At 48.7% G+C, this 19,495-nt stretch overlaps 1 non-coding gene across 1 annotated transcript; it reads right to left on the bottom strand.

Moving 5' to 3' along the window:
• Positions 1 to 1,137: 1,137 nt before the first annotated feature.
• Positions 1,138 to 1,241, bottom strand: LOC120696425. The gene has a single exon (XR_005684195.1). It is a non-coding gene; the product is annotated as a small nucleolar RNA R71 (small nucleolar RNA).
• Between the last annotated feature and the right edge of the window lie 18,254 nt (positions 1,242 to 19,495).

The raw sequence follows: 19,495 nt of genomic DNA, 5'->3' as shown, positions 1-19,495 counted from the left end.
ACCTAACCTAGCATAAGCTCCAGCTGACTTGACGTAGGATAGAGTAGTTCTTTGTTTTATAGTTTCTCTCCTTTATTCCTTCCTCTTGGAGTGTGGATGTGTGCTGTGTCGCATTACCCTTGCTTATTCTTTATCTGTACTTACCCCTATTAGAGTATTGCCTATTGCTTGAGGCACAATGTCATGGTTAATGTTGAGTACAATACCTTTACCGCTTCCGTCCTTTGGGACACAAATAAATGACGACACCCTTACTCTCCGGGTGAAATGATACAACGGTATATCTGTGCGCTTGCGGATCCATCTGTAATCGTATTGATTATACCACGAGAGTGGCACCCCTTGGGTGCAGTTGCTAGGATGGGTTCGGCGCCCTCAATTCTAGTGATTGCACTAAGGACTGCCAACAGGCATTTCTAGTGTTGTTGCTAAGGATTAACCATTCCTAGTGATTGCGCTAAGAAATGTCAACAAGCATTTCTGGCGCCGTTGCCGGGGACGGCATGTGAACAAAGATATTGTGCTAATATTAACTTAGACCTTGTACTCAGGATATAGTCTTTACTCTTTCGGGCTAATGTCACTTTATGTCTTCTTTTATTTTTTACTTGAAAGAAGACAGGGGTAGTGTATGACCGGTTTCTCCCTGCCGGAAAACTACACAGACAATCCAGAGAGGCTCGTGAGAAGGGCACGACCTCGCGTCGTTCCTCCTCTCGCTATCCTCCCGGCACAAAAACCCATTTCGAAAGCACCACTCGTTCTTGAGGCTATGGCTGAAAAGACTCTCCGCGAGTTCTCCGTCCCCTCCACCGACAATGTGGCCACTGGCCCCAACATCCATGTCGGGGACGTGAACTTCGAGCTCAAATCAAGCCTCATAAACATGGTGCAGGCTAGCCTATTCTGTGGCAAGCCAAATGAGGATGCAAATGCACATTTGCAGAATTTTCTGGAGCTCTGCGACACCGTTGTCATATGGGGTGTCGCCGCCGACGTTGTCAAGCTTCGTCTGTTTCCCTTTTCCCTCCTAGGGAAGGCGAAACAATGGTTTTATAAGGAAAAGGACATCGACACTGCGCCGAATGCTCCAAGGCGTTCCTCGCAAAATTCTTCCCGCTGGGTGAAACAAATGCCCTGCGCAGGAGAATTTTAAGTTTCCAGCAGACAGGGATGGAATCCATCCCAGAAGCTTGGGAGAGGCTGCAGGAATACATCCTGGCCTGTCCTCATCATGGCATGGACTCACAACGACAAAGCTTCTACAACGGGCTCACAACGACATCTCGAGCCAATATTGATGCCGCTGCTGGAGGAGCCTTCCTCGACCTGACTGTCGCCAAAGCAAAAGAATTGGTCGAGAAGATGGTCTCCAATCAGGGGTGGAGTGATGAACGATTCCAACCCCACACCAAGGGCACGCATACCGTCAAGGAGATGGATATGATCGTTGCCAAACTGGACCTCCTACTGAAGCATCTCGGCGAAAGGGCCGAATTCAAGAAGCATAGAGAAAACTATGCTCGTTCCATGGGTTCGCACTTCACGTGCGAAGTCTATGGTAATGAAGGACACTCAGGGAATGACTGCCTCGAAACCCGTGAAGACTGCGCCTACCTCAACAACAACAACAACGAGTACCGTCCACAACAAGGAGGCCAGGGGTGGAACCAGCCACGTCCACCTTTACAGGGAGGTAATAACTACAATCCTTCTTATAATTCGAATTTCAATTCAAACCAACCTCCCTTGAGAGAACTTGTTCTTGGCCAAGTTAAAATCAACAAAAATATAAATAAAAAGCTTTTGGCCAATGACAAATCCCTGGAAAGTTTAAATGTCAAGCTTGAAACTTTGTCCTCAACTCTTAAAAACCAGTTAAGTTTCAACAAAATGATCGAAACCCAGCTTGCACAAATTGCTACTTCGTTACCAGCTGTTGAGAGCGGGAAGATCCCAGGGCAACCCGAGTCTCCCATTGAAAATGTCAGCATGGTGTCTACCGGACGGGATAACTCATCCCGGAGGCCACCACGCAATAACCATGCAGGTAGGTACTATCCCCCAAGGAACGACGTTTGGGATGGCATGATGGCAGTAGTGCAAGAGGATCCAGGGGTCCCCATGACCAGCTGCTCGATCTACATCAAACACTTCGAGCGATGCCTATGCGATCTGGGGGCAAGCGTGAATGTAATGCCCAAGGTAATATATGAAGCACTTGAATATCCTACTCTTTCCCCAACAACTATGCTCGTATAGCTTGCAGATTCAACCATTCGGTATCCCGAAGGGATAGCCGAACACGTTTTCGTACGAGTACGAGACTCCTTCGTCCTTGCCGACTTTGTGGAAATGGATATGGAGGGCGACCTCGTACTTGGGCGACCTTTTCTAAGGTCTGCCAAGGCAAGGATTGATGTCGGAAAGGGAGAAATCTATTTCCGTGTCGGAAGGGAGGATATCTTTTTCAGGTTCAAGATGAAGGAAGAGCAGTGCTTCATGATCCAACAAGACAGTGAAGGGCAAGCACTCTAGGGTGCACCAGAACCCCAGCCAGAACAACGACCCTCCGCACCTAAAAGAAAGAAGAAGGAAAAGAAGGTGTGGCGGAAGATCGAGAGTTCGGCCTCGAGCAGTTCTCCAGGATGAGCCGACAAATGGTAAGAATGATGGAGAAAAGTCATGCACATCGGACTTTAAACAACACGCCCTTGCCAAAGGTAAATTGGTATTTATCTCATATTTGCTTTCTCCTCTTTTCAACATTTTCTTTGCACCTTTTTTTTTCTCCACTGCATGTTTGAAATTTTCAAAATTATTTTCTGCATGCTGGAATTTTCTAGCATTTTTCCCTTTTTACAAAAAGACCAAAAATATTTTCTGAGTTTTAAAATCCTTTGGGAAAAATAATTTGGACATCTTTTCGAGCAAACTTTTGGCCGTGCACCATGTTTCCAAAGTTCATAACCGTTGAGGAATCATCTGGCCAAAGGGGAGCACTAGGGGGCCCACCCTGGGGCCGGCCGACCCCACAGGTCGGCCGACCCAGGACCAATGGCTCCTGGCCCCCACCTTCTCCAACGGCTACCTGACCGTTGTGCCTGGCTTGTCCTCGGTTGCACTCGTCCAAATTCCTTTTAATAGAGGCCGAGAGAGGGGTGATGAGCTCTCATGCTCACTGTCTCCACTCTCACTCCCTCTCACACATTCTTGCTCGGGTTTCCTTTGGATTTTGACTCAAGTTTGATTGCAAGAACACTCTCTCTCTCATTTCTTTGCTGCAAGATTGATCACATATTTGGAGGAACAACTTTTGGGTAAGAGTTTCATTTTCATTTCACTAACATAACCTGAATCGAGTTGTTCTCGTTCGTTCTTGTTCGTTGTTGTTGCAAGCATGAGAGGTGCAGGGCAGAAAATTTCTGGAGCTCTCAAGAGGATGACGAGGTTGGGCTTGTCCCGTTCGCAGGGCGAGTCGAGGTCTCATCATTCCCCCGAAACTGCACCAACACCGACTACAATGGATTATGAGCAAGATGAACAAGAAGAACAGTTCGAGGAGCAAGCTGTAGAACCGCAAGCCGAGGATATGGAGATAGATGAAGATGATGCACCATACCTCGACTTGCAAGATGACCGCGAGCGTCAAGCCTACACCATGATCAAGAATTGAAGATTTGGTCATACCAGAGCCTTCGATCCGGACCTTCTCAAAAAAATAGGTATGGACGTTGACTTCGCTAGTGTTTGGCATGCAGTTGGATGGGATGGTTTTGTGCCCGTTGAGGAGAATGGTTCTCGTCTCCTCACCATCCAATTTCTTTGCACTCTTCGAGAGGTGGACGATGGTGTTTTTTTCCGAATTTTTGGAGTTGAACGCTATTTTAATTGGTGAAATTTCAGTCACCTCATTGGTTTTAGCGCGCGCTTGCCAGTTTCCCTTGCAAAAGCTTGCCGCGGTTTTGATCGACATGAGTTTTGGGGTTTGATTTCGGGTCAAGTTGTTCATGGCAAGTTTGCACCTCGGTGCAATGACATTCAAAATCCGACTCTTCGTTTGATTCACAAGTGGGTGGCTATCACCCTCTTTCCAAGAGATGATCCACGACCAGTGCGGAACAATGAGTTGATGATATTATTGTAACACCCTAAATTAAATTTCAGAATTTAATAATAAATTTAATTTGTTTTATTTAATTTTCTAAAGTTTATATGCTTAGTCTTGCATTTAATCTAATTTTTGTTTCACATGGAATTAAAATTTTTCTAGGATAAAAATGTTTGTTGCATTCATGCTGGTGCATTATTTTATTTGGTTGAGTGTTAGGGTTGAATTCAAATTTGAATTTGAATTCAAATAGGTTGAGTGTTGTTTGAAAAAGAAAAGAGAAAGGAAAGGCAATAGAAAAGGGAAAGAAAACCCAACCCAACCCAACAAACCGGCCCAACCCGCTCCCTCCTTCCCTCTTCTCCCCACGGCCCAGTCCATCTCCCCAGCCAGCCCAGCAACCCACCCGGCCGACCTAGTTTTCCCCGGCCCACGGTCTCCCTCTCTTTTTCCCATGCGGGCCGCCTCTTTTCCCCACGTCCAGCCCAGCGCTTGGCTCACACCCCCATGACCCCCTCCTCCGTCCGGCCCGCACACCTTCCTGGCCCGCGCGCCCCCCTCGGACTGACATGCCGGGCCCGCTCGTCAGCTTCCTCCTTCCTCCCCGCGCATCCGGCCGCGCAGCAACGACCCGCCGCGATCTCCGCCGTGACTCCGCCCGAGCACGCGTCCCCGAGATCCTCGGCCTGCCCTTTATTAGCCCCCGTGACCCTCCCTGCACCCTACCTCTACCTCGCCACTGCCACAAACCCTAGCCACCGCCGCCCCGGACCTCAGAGCGGAGTAGAGCTCTGCGCCGCCGTGCTACCAGCGCCCCAAACCACTGCTGCCATCAAGGATCACCAAAGGACCGCCGCCTTGACACCAGGAGCACCACCGGCTATCTCTTCAGCAGTCTGCGCCGTGCCACACCCGAGAATTTCCCTTGGAGCTGCCGCAGCAGGTATACTCAGACTCGAGCAATTGTTCACCACCGGCGGTTCCCGAACCCCCTAACCCCCATTGCACCTTCTCAGATCCGTCAGGGGACGAACCACGGGATCCAGACGCCCGGAGCTCCACTCCAGCGACTGCTCCCCGAGCGCCGACCGTGCACCGCCGCCGGACCTTGACGCCGACACCTCTACACGGCACATCTGCCCGATTTAGTGCTAGGTGAGCACCACCCTGACCACCTCTGTCCTTTGCGCTAAGAATCAAGGCCCATAGATCACGCCCAAGCTCGGAACACCGCAGTTCCACCTCCATCGCCGCAGCTCCGCCATGGCGGATGCCCTGCATCATGACACCGCCCTGCCCAGACCTTGTTTGCACTAGCGTTGGCATTGAGCACACACACAGGCACGTTTGGCTTCCAGTTTTGAGCACAACATGATGTGAACACCCGTGCGCTAGCGAGTTACACCTTCGCCGCCGCGCGCGCAGCCCAGAGCCCCGCCGAGCCCAGATGATGTCCCAGGTGGATTACACGTATCACGCCGATCACGTCCGACCCATATCCAAGTCATTTTGACACCCAGAACACCGAAAATGGTGAACTCAGGCGAGTTCCCGCGTGGCGCCGCCGCAGAGAACGAACCCCGGCAACCAACGCCACCACCCCCGCTTGCAAACGCGCCCTGGCTCTCCGATCTAAAGCCGACGCGCGAGATAAGATCGCGAACCGTTTAGATCTGAGCCGCCGGATCAAGATCCAATGGATCAGATCCGCAGATACCCCTTCGGCCTGGTGTTTTTTCTAAAGAGACCCTGATCTTTCCTAAAATTAACCCGCGGTCCTAACCAGTGTAAAAGTAATTACATCCAGGCCCTGTTTTATTCGCTTAGACCCCTGAGCTTTCCAGTTTATGAACCCGCAGTCCAGCCTTGGTGTTTTTGCGCGTTAGACCCCAGATCTATAGTTTAACTACTTATAGGTCCCCGATTTTTGCAGAAAACTCCTAGAAACTTAGTTTTTCTCGCAGAAAAGCCCATAGACCTTGTTTTAAGCCTAGTTTTCGCGTTCTAGCTCCGTTTTAGGCGTTCTTTATGTCCACGCGATCGTTGTAACACGTAGAATAGTTCTAGCTTAGTTTTGTTTGTTGTTTTTATGTATTGTTGTGCTGTTTCTTAGTGTTTGCTCTTGTTTGCTTGTATGTTTATGTTGTTGCCTTGTCTTTGGCCATGTGTTCGTGACTAGATGTTGAGCTACCGGAGGAGCACCAGTACCCGGAGCACCCACCTTTTTCTGAGCAGTTTGAGCAGCAGGAACTGTTTGAGGAAGGCAAGTATAACATGAACACCACCCATCACTTTTAAATACAATTTCATACTGCATTTTAATATTGTATGCCTATAAGGACTTTTCTAGCCACTTTATATCCTTTATATATATCCCTTGGGTTGCATTTTGGTTAGTTGTGCTAGGTTGCTGCGCTATAACACACTTGGTCCTTTTTAATTAATATGATTAATGGTATATGCAACCTAATTCTGGGAGTGGCCCGTTTGAGGGGCTCACGTCTCGTTAAAAATTGGTTTTTCTAGAAACTTGGTTTAGGGGGCTCGCACTGTGTTTTGTGCTAGCTACTCTCCATAAGGACCGTACGTCATTAGAGCGACAACCTGGGATAACCGCGCAACCACAAGATTGGAATGGGACGGTCTTAGCTTACTAATTAGATCTTTTTGGTTTGGAGTAACTTACCTGTGGGGCAGGAGAGGTAAGCTTCAATGGTCCCTGCTCCTCCGGCTTGGTCTATGCTCTGTGTCTTGTACCCCCGTGAGGTGGGCCCCATCATTGCCGATCCACCCTTGCGGTTACTCCTTACCAACGAGATTCTTTGTAACAGCCTCATAGTGAGTTTGCTAGCCATCTCACCTACGGAAGTGTGATGAACAACTAGCATAGCTCACGACTTGTGGGTAAAGATGTGCAACCTCTGCAGAGTGTAAAACTGGTATACTAGCCATGCTCACGGTCATGAGCGGCCCAAATCCTCCTTTTGATTAGTGGGGTTACCTTGCTGGTTTCGGTTTGGTTCTCAATAGTTCGTGGTTAATTTTGATTAATTACTATGTAACTGGGTTATGGTAAATCATCAACTTGTAGTAATTAGCTTTACTAAAATTTTGCCAAGATTAAAAGCTAATGCAGTTAAGTCAGCCAACCTTAGAGCCTCATAGTTTGTGTTATACTTGTTGAGTACAAGTTGTGTACTCACTCTTGCCTACTCTACACTTTTTCCTCTTGTTCTTTTGGGGGATACTCTACTACTGCTCAGTTCCTGCCGACGTGAGGGAGTTCACCCAGAGCTACCAGGAGTACGAGGACTTCTAGGCATTTGTCTCCCAGTCGACGTCCCTGTGGCGCCCAGCTTCCGAGAGTTTTTCGTATATGTTTTACGCTTCCGCATACTCTGTATCAGACATTTTGCATTATTGTAATAAATAACATTCGTACTCGCTTTATTATATCTTTTTATGTGATACGTGATGTGATATACTGTTCATTCTATTGTATATACATGTGACTTGATCCTGGCACGTATATGATTGCTCGTTTATGTCCTTTTATAAACCGGGTGTTACTGAGTGGTATCAGAGCTATATCGACTATAGGACGAAAGCCTAGATAGGACTGGTCGAGTTTTAGGTCTTTTTCTCTCTACCCTTGTCTACTGAAACTATTTTGCTATTATATTCCTTGAAATTCCAAGATTTTTACTCGTCTTGCCTTGATTTTTCTCTATAGAATAGTTTCCGTAGATTCTGTCCTGAAGTAAGTCGACTGACCATCATAGGTGTAAGCTAAATGACCCCTTTATAATAGCACGATATAATGTTCTGTGACGCGTTGTGTTAGCCGAGTGGTGTGTTAAATTCGGCTAAAGTATAAAATTTGTATGTCTGTTATTGTGCAAATGTTTTATTTGGATCTTTGGTTGATTCCATAGCTTATTAGTTAAATTTTGTTTAATGAAAATCAGTCTTAAGTTAATTAATTAATAAAACGAGTTAGATCGTTGGGGGTAAAACCATCCACTCTATCCTATCTACTTTATCATGCCTAAGTCTTCCTTGCAGAAAGATATCATATCCGTCTAAAATTATTTCTGCAATATCTTTAATCATACATCTTTTGTTCAAATCAGATGGTGAACACCAGGAGCACCGGTTCCGGTTCTGGCCAGCAGCAGGTGCAGAACAACCAGGGTACCGGGATGCCGATGCCTCCACCCCTAACTCTGGAGCAGTTCTTCCAGCTCTAGATGCATATGATGGCCACCCTGAACAACACTCTTCAGGTACTGCAGCAGGTCACCACAGCAGCCCCGCGACAGGCGTGCGGAGTTTCTGAGGGGTCACCCGCCCACGTTCTCCCACACGTCTGACCCACTTCAGGCAGACGACTGGCTCCGTGCAGTGGAGCGTCAGTTGGACATCGCCCAGTGCAATGATCGGGAGCGTGTCTTGTACGCAGCAGGACAACTGCGAGGGGCAACTTTGGACTGGTGGGAGTCCCACCGAGTTCAGGACCGCGAGGCTTTCACCTGGATCCAGTTCCGGGAGCGGTTCCACAGCCACAACGTCCCTACGGGCGTTATGAAGACGAAGAAGAAGGAGTTCCTTGCTCTTAAGCTGGTAAACTCAGATATAATCTTTCAGCATTTCCCTTTGAGCTAGTATCCCCCTTGTTCTATCATTCTGAAGCATGAGCTAATCATTCGTCATACATCTGTCCTTTTCACTTCAGGGAACTATGACTGTCACGAAGTATCGTGATCGTTTCCTTAAGCTCGCTCACTACACCCCTGCCGAGGTCGCGGATGATCGCGACAAGCAGGAGCACTTCATGGAGGGTCTCGTGGACTACATCCAGTACGCGCTGCTCAACCTCCGCTTCGACAACTTCAACCATCTGGTTGACAGCGCGCTCAACATGGAGCGCAAGCACCGGGAGATGGAGGATAAGAAGAGGAAGATCACTCTAGTTGCTTCCGGCAGCAACACCCGTCCTCACCTCCAGCCGCCCCAGCAGTACCAGCAGCGGCCGCAGCAGCACCCGCCTCGACAGCAGCAGCAGGCGGGGCAGGGCTAGAGGTTTCTGGCACCTCCGGCTCGTGTCGCCCCACCAGCTCTGCCAGCACCTTAGGCTCCACGGCAGGCAGCTCCTCCTGCCGGACATCAGGCTCCAGGACTCCCTCGCACCTGCTATCATTATGGCCAGCCGGGGCACTACGCCAACTCTTGCCCTTGGAAGGCGCAGGCGGGACAGCAGGGGCGCCCAGCTCAGCCTAGGGCGCCACTTCAGGGAGAGTGAACCACGTTACGGCCGAGTCAGCAGCCGAGGCTCCCAATGTGGTTATTGGTACGTTTATGGTCAATTCAGATCCAGCTACAGTGCTTTTCGATACTGGTGCTACGCATTCCTTCATTACACAGTCTTTTGTCGAGCAACATGGTATTCGTACTAGCACATTAAAGAGGTGCATGTTAGTATCTTCACCGGGAGGACAATTGAGGTCTCATACCTTCTGCCCAGAGTCAGTGTATTCTTAAGGGGGGTAGAATTCAGTACAGATCTGGGGATGCAGACTCTTGCTAAGTGGGGAGTCTGGATAGATTGTGCTCAGAGGAAAGTCTTGTTATCGGCTTCCAGTGGTCAGGAGGTTACTATCAATGCAGTGGAACCTTCTGGATTTCTTCATCAGATGGAGGCTAGACCCACGGATGGTATTCGTGTGGTGTCTGAATTCCCGGATGTCTTTCCGGATGATTTGCTAGGTATGCCGCCTGAACGCGACATCGAGTTTTCTATTGATCTCTTGCCTGGCACAGCTCCTATTGCAAAGCGGCCCTACTGCATGGCACCTATAGAGCATGGGGAAGTAAAGAAGACCATTGATGAGTTGTTAGCCAAGGGCTATATCCATCGCAGCTTTTCTCCTTGGGCTTTTCCGTTGTTGCTAGTAGATAAGAAGGATTGCTCGAAGAGAATGTGTGTCGATTATCGGGAGCTGAACACAGTTACCATTAAGAACAAGCATCCACTGCCCCGTATTGAGGATATGTTTGATCTACTTCGAGGTGCTCGTGTATTCTCGAAGATTGATCTGCGTTCGGGCTATTTTCAGCTGAGGATCCATCCTGAGGATATTCCGAAGACGGCATTCACCTGCAAGTACGGGCTGTATGAGTACACGGTCATGTCTTTCGGCTTGACTAATGCCCCGGCTTTCTTCATGCACCTGATGAACATGGTTTTCATGGATTGTCTGGATGTCTTCGTGGTGATCTTCATTGATGATATTCTGATCTTTTCCAAGTCAGAGGCAGAGCATGAAGTTCATCTGAAGCTAGTGCTATAGAGATTGAGGGAGCATCAGCTATATGCTAAGTTCAGCAAGTGCGAATTATGGATTGACGAGGTGTTATCGCCATAAATTAACAGGATTAATTTATGGGCTGAAAGCAAGATGGGCTTGAAGCAGGAGGATAAGAAGGCTTGTAAATCGGCTCCTGTGTGAGCATTTGGGCCACATGGGCCATGTATCTTTAGATTCAGTTTAAGATCAGAGATAGAGTCCGATTGGGACAAGATTAGTGTAACACCCGGTTTATAAAAGAACATAAACCGAGCAATCATATACGTGCCAGGATCAAGTCACACGTATATACAACAGAATGAACAGTATATCACAGCACATATCACGAATAAGACATAATAAATCGAAATACGAATGTTATTTATTACAATAATGACAAAATGTCTGATACAGCGGAAGCGAAGTACAAAATACGATAAAGACTCTCCGAAGCTGAAGCAGGGCGCCACAGGGACGTCGACTGGGAGACGAATGCCTAGAAGTCCTCGTAGTCCTGGTAGCGCTGAGCGAACTCTCTCGTGTCGGCAGGAACTGAGCAGCAGTAGCGTAGCCAAGAGGAAAAAGTAGAGAAGAGGCAAGAGTGAGTACACAACTTGTACTCAACAAGTATAACACAAACTATGGGGCTCTAAGGTTGGCTGACTGACTGCATTAGCTTTTATGTCTTGGCAAAATTTTATTAAAGCTATTTACTACGAGTTGATGGATTACCATTAACCCAGTTACATAGTAATTAGTCAAATTTAATCATGATACTACTGAGAACCAAACCAAAATCAAGCCACCAAGGTAACCCCGAGAGGCACCCCCTCGTCGGAAGGGGCTAACCCCACTAATCAAAAGGAGGATCTGGGCCGCTCATAACCGTGAGCACGGCTAGTATACCAGTTTTACACTCTGCAGAGGTTGCACATCTTTACGCACAAGTCGTGAGCTACGCTAGAGGTTCATCACACTTCCTTAGGTGAGATGACTAGCGACTCACTACGAGGCCATTACAAAGAATCTCGTTGGTAAGGCGTAACCGCGAGAGTTAGGTCAGCGACGATGGGGTCCACCTCCGGGGGTACAAGCACAGGAGCGCAATCCAAGCACAGACCAAGCCGGAGGAGCAGGGACCATTGAAGCTTACTACTCTTGCCCCGCAGGTAAGTTACTCCAAACCAAAAAGACCTAATTAGTAAGCCAAGTCTATCCCATTCTAGCCTTGTGGTAGCGCTGTTGTCCCAGGTTGTCGCTCTATGAACCGGTCCTTATGGAGAGTGGCCAACCAAGCACTAAGCACCGTGCTGGCCCCCTAAACCATGTTTTTACAAAAACCATCTTTTAACGAGACGTGAGCCACTCATCCACACAGAGGGCCACTCTCAGAATTAAGTTCAAGTAAACCATTAATCAATTTAATTAAAAAGGAAAAGAATGTGTTATAGCACAGCAACCTAGCACAACTAACCAAAATGCAACCCAAAGGATATATAAAAAGGATATAAAATGGCTAGGAAATCCTTATAGGCATACAGTATTAAAATGCAGTATGAAATTGTATTTAAAAGTGATAGGTTGTTCATGTTATACTTGCCTTCCTCGTACTGCTCTGGCTGCTGCTCAAAGTGCTCAGAAGACGGCTGCTCCGGGTACTGGTACTGGGGCTCCTCCGGTAGCTCGACGTCTACTCACGAACACATGGCCAAAACAGTGCACAATAATAAGCATACAAACAAACACTAACAAAAACTAAGAAACAGTACATCAATACATAAAAACAGCACACTAAACTAGTCTAAAACTATTCTACGCGTTACAACGATCGCGTGGATGTTAAGAACGCTAAAAACGGAGCTGAAACGCGTATTCTAGGCTAAAAACAAGTTCTAGGGGCTTATTTGTAAGAAATCTGGAGTTTTAGGGGGTTTTCTACAAAAACTAAGGACTAAAACGTAATTAACTATTAAATCTAAGGGCTAACGTGCAAAACCAACGGCCCTGGATGGCGGGTTTGAAATCTGGAAAGCTCAGGGGCTTAAGTGAATAAAACAGGCCTAAACTGTAATTACTTTTGAATGGCTGTGGACCGCGGGTTGAATAGGAAGAAACTAGGGGTCTCTTTAGAAAAATTACTAGGCGAAAGGGTATCTTCTAATCTGGGCCGCCGGTTTTGGATCTGACGGTTTAGATCTAAGGTCCCCGGGATCTAATCGTGAACGTCGCTTTCAGATCCGGTGGCTGGGGTGAGTCGGACACGCGGGCCGGCGGCGCAAGGTCGCCGGAGCAGAGCTCCGCGGCGGCGCTCGGCCGGAGCTGGCGAAACGGGCGCTACAGAGCTCCGTTTGGGTCGAAGTTTGGCCGTGGAGCACGAGAATGACATGCGTAAACCACCTGGACACTCAAGTAAGGGGATTAGGGCTCGGGACGTTGTGCGCGGCGGCGAGGCGGTGCTAGGCCATGGCGGGTCTCGCCGGCGATGGCGTTCTGACCACTAGAGTGGCCTATACGCCTCTACAGCGTGCGCAAAAAGCGAAGGGGGCACCAAGAAGTGCTCACCAAGGTGCGGTCGCTCGGGGAAACCGTGCAGGGGTAGCTGTCGACGGTGGCTTGCGGCGGCGCACGGACAGAGCTCGGTGATGGGGATGACGGCGTGCTCCTCCAGGCTTCTTTTCCCTAAGGGACGATGCGCTGTCGAGCTGTGAAGGTGGTCCAGGGGTCAGGTGGGCCGGAGATGCGCCGGCGGCGAGTAATTGTAGTGGGGGGCATACTCACCGAGGCGGCGCTCCGGTGATAAATCCGGCGCTGGCGTGGTCCGTGGTCGGGGCAGCGAATCCGGAGGCGATCCAGAGCACGGGAAGTGGCTACTGCGCAGCTCTGCGGAGTCCGGGGTGTGGCGGAGCAGCGACTCCACGGTGGCGCAGAGCACCTAAGCGGCGGAGCAAGGCGAGGGCGGTGGCACTAGGGTTAGGGGCGGCGCTGTGATGTGGGGATGGGGAAAAGAGGGTCGCAAGGGCCAAATATAGGAGGGGTCCGGGGATCTCGGCGGGGCGCAGCGGGATAAGGATCCCGGCGAACTCGCCGGTGATCTCGGCCGCGGCGTTGCGCTGCAGGGAGAAAGGAAAGGGAAAGGGAGCCGATGACGGGTGGGGCCGCTCGGTCAGACTCAGCGGTGAATGCGGCTGACGCGCGGGCCCAGGTGGCAGCGAGGGGGAGAGGGGCGACGCGCGGGCGGTGAGCGGCTGCGGTGCGGGCCTGCTGGGTGCTCGCGGTGGCTGGGCCGAGCGCGAGCGGACCGGGGGGAGAAGGGAGATGGGCCACGGGCGTGGGCCACAGGAGAGAGTGGGTGCGGGCTGGGCTGCCTGAGGTCGGGCCGGGAAGGGGTTTTGGGCTTGGTTCTTTTCTATTTTCTTTCTCCTTTCTTTTCCAAACTACACCCAAACTAAATTGAATTCAAATTCAAATTTGAATTCAATCCTAGCACTCAATCAAATAAAAGAGATGCTCCGGCATGATGCAACAACAAAAATTAAACCTATGATAAATTTTAATTACTTGAGGAACAAAATTAGATTAAATGCCATACTAAACACAATAGACCTTAGAAATTTAAATAAAGCCAATTAAATTTAATAAAAGCTGAAATTTAAATTAGGGTGTTACAGACCCTACCCCCTTAAAGAAATCTTGTCCCCGAGATTTAGCTGGGCTGGCTAGCAAAGAGATCTGGATATGTCTTCATCAACTCATCTTCTCGCTCCCAAGTAGCCTCAGCTTCACTGTGGTGACTCCACTGAACTCTGCACATCTTGATGCGCTTGTTCCGAGTAACCCTCTCTGATGTCTCCAGAATCTTCACCGGATGCTCAGTATAAGTCAGATCTTCCTGCACATCCACTCCATCCAGTGGTGCCTGCTCCTCGGGTACTCGCAGACATCTCTTCAGCTGAGATATATGGAAGACATCATGAACTCCTGAGAGGCTGAGAGGTAACTCCAGGCGATAAGCAACTTCGCCTTTCCACTCTAGCACCTTGAATGGCCCCACATACCGAGGTGCTAACTTCCCCTTGACATTAAATCTGCGGATTCCTCTCATCGGAGACACCTTCAGGTATACATAATCACCGACACTGAAAGTCAGGTCTCTCCGTTTGCCATCTGCATAGCTCTTCTGTCTACTCTGTGCAATCCTCAGATTTTCTCGCACAGCCTGAACCATCTGCTCTGCATCATCTATGATCTCAGGGCCAAAGAGCTGCTTCTCACCAATCTGATCCCAATAGAGAGGAGTCCTGCACTTCCTGCCATACAATGCCTCAAAGGGGGACTTCTTCAGACTAGCCTGATAACTGTTGTTATATGAGAACTCAGCATAAGACAGGCACTTATCCCAACTGGTACCGTACTGAATGGCACAAGCTCTCAGCATATCCTCCAACACTTGGTTGGTTCTCTCTGTCTGCCCATCTGTCTGAGGGTGATAAGCCGTACTGAAACGCAGCTTCGTATCCAACGAATCATGGAGCTGCTCCCAGAACCGAGAAGTGAACTGAGACCCTCTGTCAGATATAATCTTCTTGGGCACACCATGTAAGCAGACAATCCAAGAGATGTACAACTCTGCCAGTCTAGCACCGGAGTAAGTAGTGTTCACTGGAATGAAGTGAGCAACCTTCGTCAACCGATCCACTACTACCCAAATGGAGTTGTACCCTTTCTGAGTACGAGGCAATCCAACAATGAAGTCCATAGTGATTTCCTCCCATTTCCACTCTGGAATCTTCAAAGGCTGCAATAGACCTGCTGGCCTCTGATGCTCAGCCTTGACACGCTGACAGGTGTCACAAATAGCCACGTACTCTGCCACTAAACGCTTCATCCCATACCACCAGAAACGTTCCTTCAGATCATAATACATCTTCGTGCTGCCCGGATGAATAGAGTATGTTGTATCATGGGCCTCACTCGGAATCAACTTCCGGAGATCCTTCACATCTGGCACACAGATCCGGTTCTTGTACCACAAAGTACCCTGATCATCCTCTCTGAAATGAGGAGCCTTGCCCTTCTTGAGCAACTCACGGATCTCCTGCAGCTTCTCATCATCTTTCTGATGCTGCCTGATCTCTGACTCTAGGGTCGGTACTGCCTCAAATGCTGCACTGGAGGTATGATGCAAGAAGCCCAGACTCAACTGCTCGAACTCCTCGCATAACTCTGGAGGCATCTGGAAAGCCACGGCCATGTTGACATAACTTCTTCTGCTCAGAGCATCTGCTACAACATTGGCCTTGCCCGGATGAAAGTGAATCTCCAGGTCATAATCCTTGACCAACTCTAACCATCTCCTCTGCCGCATGTTTAGCTCATTCTGTGTGAAAATGTACTTGAGGCTCTTGTGATCAGTGTAGATATCACACCGCTGCCCATACAAGTAATGCCTCCAAATCTTCAGAGCATGCACAACTGCGGCCAACTCAAGATCATGGGTGGGATAATTCAGCTCATGCCGACGTAACTGCCGTGAAGCATAAGCAATCACTCTGCCCTCCTGCATCAGGACACACCCAAGACCATCCTTCGAAGCGTCACAATATACCGTGAACCTCTTCGTCTGGTCTGGCAGAGTCAGGACTGGCGCCGTAGTCAACCTTTTCTTCAGCTCATCGAAGGCCCTCTGACGCTCATCAGTCCAAACGAAAGCCACATTTTTCTCTAGCAAAGAAGTCAAAGGCTTCGCGATCTTGGAGAAATTCTCAATGAACCTCCGATAATATCCAGCTAAGCCCAAGAATGACCTGACTTCCTTTACTGTCTGCGGTGTCTCCCACTCTAGCACATCCTTCACCTTGCTCGGATCAACAGCAATGCCTCCCTGAGAGATAACATGACCGAGGAATGGAACCTCGTCAATCCAGAACTCGCACTTGCTGAACTTGGCATACAACTGATGCTCTCTCAATCTCTGCAATACGAGTCTCAGATGCTCCTCATGCTCTTCTTCTGTCTTGGAGAAGATCAGAATATCATCAATAAAGATCACCACAAAGACATCCAGATAATCCATGAAAACCATGTTCATCAAGTGCATGAAGAAAGCCGGGGCATTAGTCAAGCCGAAGGACATGACCGTGTACTCATATAGCCCGTACTTGTAGGTGAATGCCGTCTTCGGAATATCCCCAGGATGGATCCTCAGCTGAAAATAACCCGAACGAAGATCAATCTTCGAGAATATACGAGCACCTCGAAGCAGATCGTAGAGATCCTCAATACGGGGCAGTGGATGCTTGTTCTTGATAGTGACTGCATTCAGCTCCCGATAATCCACACACATCCTCTTCGAGCCATCCTTCTTATCTACCAGCAACAATGGAAAAGCCCAAGGAGAGAAGCTGCGACGGATATAGCCCTTGGCTAGGAACTCATCAATAGTCTTCTTGACTTCCTCATGCTCTATAGGTGCCATACGGTAGGGCCGCTTTGCAATAGGAGCTGTGCCAGGCAAGAGATCAATACAAAACTCAATGGCGCATTCAGGCGGCATACCTGGCAGATCATCCGGAAAGACATCCGGGAATTCAGACACCACGCGAATACCGTCCGTGGGTCTAGCCTCCATCTGATGAAGAAATCCCGAAGGCTCTACTGCACTGATAACAACCTCTTGGCCACTGGAAGCTGATAGCAAGACTGTCCTCTGAGCACAATCTATCCGGACTCCCCACTTGGCCAGAGTCTCCATTCCCAGAATGACATCAATGCCCTTGGTGTCTAGCACCATCAGATCAGTATAGAACTCTACTCCCCTCAAGGAAACACTGACTCTTGGGCAGTAAGTGTGAGACCTCAACTGTCCTCCCGGTGAAGATACTAACAGGCACCTCTTTAATGTGCTAGTATGAATACCATGATGCTCGACAAAAGACTGAGTAATTGTAACACCCGGTTTATAAAAGAACATAAACCGAGCAATCATATACGTGCCAGGATCAAGTCACACGTATATACAACAGAATGAACAGTATATCATAGCACATATCACGTAAAAAGATATAATAAAGCGAATACGAATGTTATTTATTACAATAATGACAAAATGTCTGATACAGCGGAAGCGAAGTACAAAATACGATAAAGCTCTCTGAAGCTGAAGCAGGGCGCCACAGGGACGTCGACTGGGAGACGAAGCACCTAGAAGTCCTCGTAGTCCTGGTAGCGCTGGACGAACTCCCTCGAGTCGGCAGGAACTGAGCAGCAGTAGCGTAGCCAAGAGGAAAAAGTAGAGAAGAGGCAAGGGTGAGTACACAACTTGTACTCAACAAGTATAACACAAACTATGAGGCTCTAGGCTGGCTAACTCGACTGCATTAGCTTTTAAGTGTTGGCAAGATTTTATTTAAGCTATTTACTACTAGTTGATGAATTACCATTAACCCCAGTTACATAGTAATTAATCAAGTTTTAAACATGATACTACTGAGAACCAAACCAAGACCAAGCCACCAAGGTAAACCCCGAGAAGCACCTCCCTCGTCGGAAGGAGATAACTTCACTAATCAAAAGGAGGATCTGGGCCGCTCATAACCGTGAGCACGGCTAGTATACCAGTTTTACACTCTGCAGAGGTTGCACATCTTTACCCACAAGTCGTGAGCTACGCTAGTTGTTCATCACACTTCCTTAGGTGAGATGGCCAGCGACTCACTACGAGGCCTTTAAAAAGAATCTCGTTGGTAAGGCGTAACCGCGAGAGATAGGTCGGGCGACGATGGGGCCCACCTCCGGGGGTACAAGCACAGGAGCGCAATCCAAGCACAGACCAAGCCGGAGGAGCAGGGACCATTGAAGCTTACTACTCTTGCCCCGCAGGTAAGTTACTCCAAACCAAAAAGATCTAATTATTACGCCAAGTCTATCCCATTCTAGCCTTGTGGTAGCGCTGTTGTCCCAGGTTGTCGCTCTATGAACCGGTCCTTATGGAGAGTGGCCAACCAGGCAGTAAGCACCGTGCTGGCCCCCTAAACCATGTTTCTAAAAAAAAACATCTTTTAACGAGAAGTGAGCCACTCAAGCCACACAGAGTGCCACTCTCAGAATTAAGTTCAAGTAAACCATTAATCAAATTAATTAAAAGGACCAGAGTGTGTTATAGCGCAGCAACCTAGCACAACTAACCAAAAATGCAACCCAAAGGTATATATAAAGGATATAAAGTGGCTAGGAAATCCTTAAAGGCATACAGTATTAAAATGCAGTATGAAATTGTATTTAAAAGTGATGGGTTGTTCATGTTATACTTGCCTTCCTCGTACTGCTCTGGCTGCTGCTCAAAGTGCTCAGAAGACGGCTGCTGCTCCGGGTACTGATACTGGGGCTCCTCAGATGGATCACGTCTACTCACCGATCACATGGCCAAAAACAGTTCACAACATAAACATACAAGCAAACAAGGCTAACACTAATAAACAGTACAACAATACATAAAAACAACACACTAAACTAGTCTAAACTATTCTACGCGTTACAACGATCGCGTGGACATAAAGAACGCCCAAAACGGAGATTTAAAACGCGTAATCTAGGCTAAAAACAAGGTTCAGGGGCTTATTTGTAATAAAAACAGGGTTCCAGGGACTTTTCTGCTAAAAACCGAGGGCCTAAACATAATTAAACCTTAGTTTCAGGGGCTAACGCGCAAAACCGGCGGCCTTGGACGGCGGGTTTGATTTCTAGAAAGCTTAGGGGGTTCTGTGCAAAGTTTTGGGCCGATCTGTAAATATTTTTGAACTAGCAAGGAGCGCGGGTTGAATTCTAAAGAAACGGAGGGGCTCTTTTGAAAATTCGCGGGGCGCTGACCGGTAACTTTTCTTTTTGACTTCGGGCGGGCTTGACTCAGGCCGTTGGATCTTGATCCTGTGGCCAGGGACAAGAGGGCGCGCGGCCGGCGGCGGAACACCGCCGGAGCAGAGCTCCGCGGCGGGCGCTCGGCCGGAGCTGGCCGTTCGGCCGCTACAGGGGCCCGTTTGGG

This window comes from Panicum virgatum, chromosome 2K (genome assembly GCF_016808335.1).
Source record: "Panicum virgatum strain AP13 chromosome 2K, P.virgatum_v5, whole genome shotgun sequence".
NCBI lineage: Eukaryota > Viridiplantae > Streptophyta > Magnoliopsida > Poales > Poaceae > Panicum > Panicum virgatum.
Note: the sequence above shows the minus strand (reverse complement) of the source record. Positions and strands in the feature narration are given on the sequence as shown.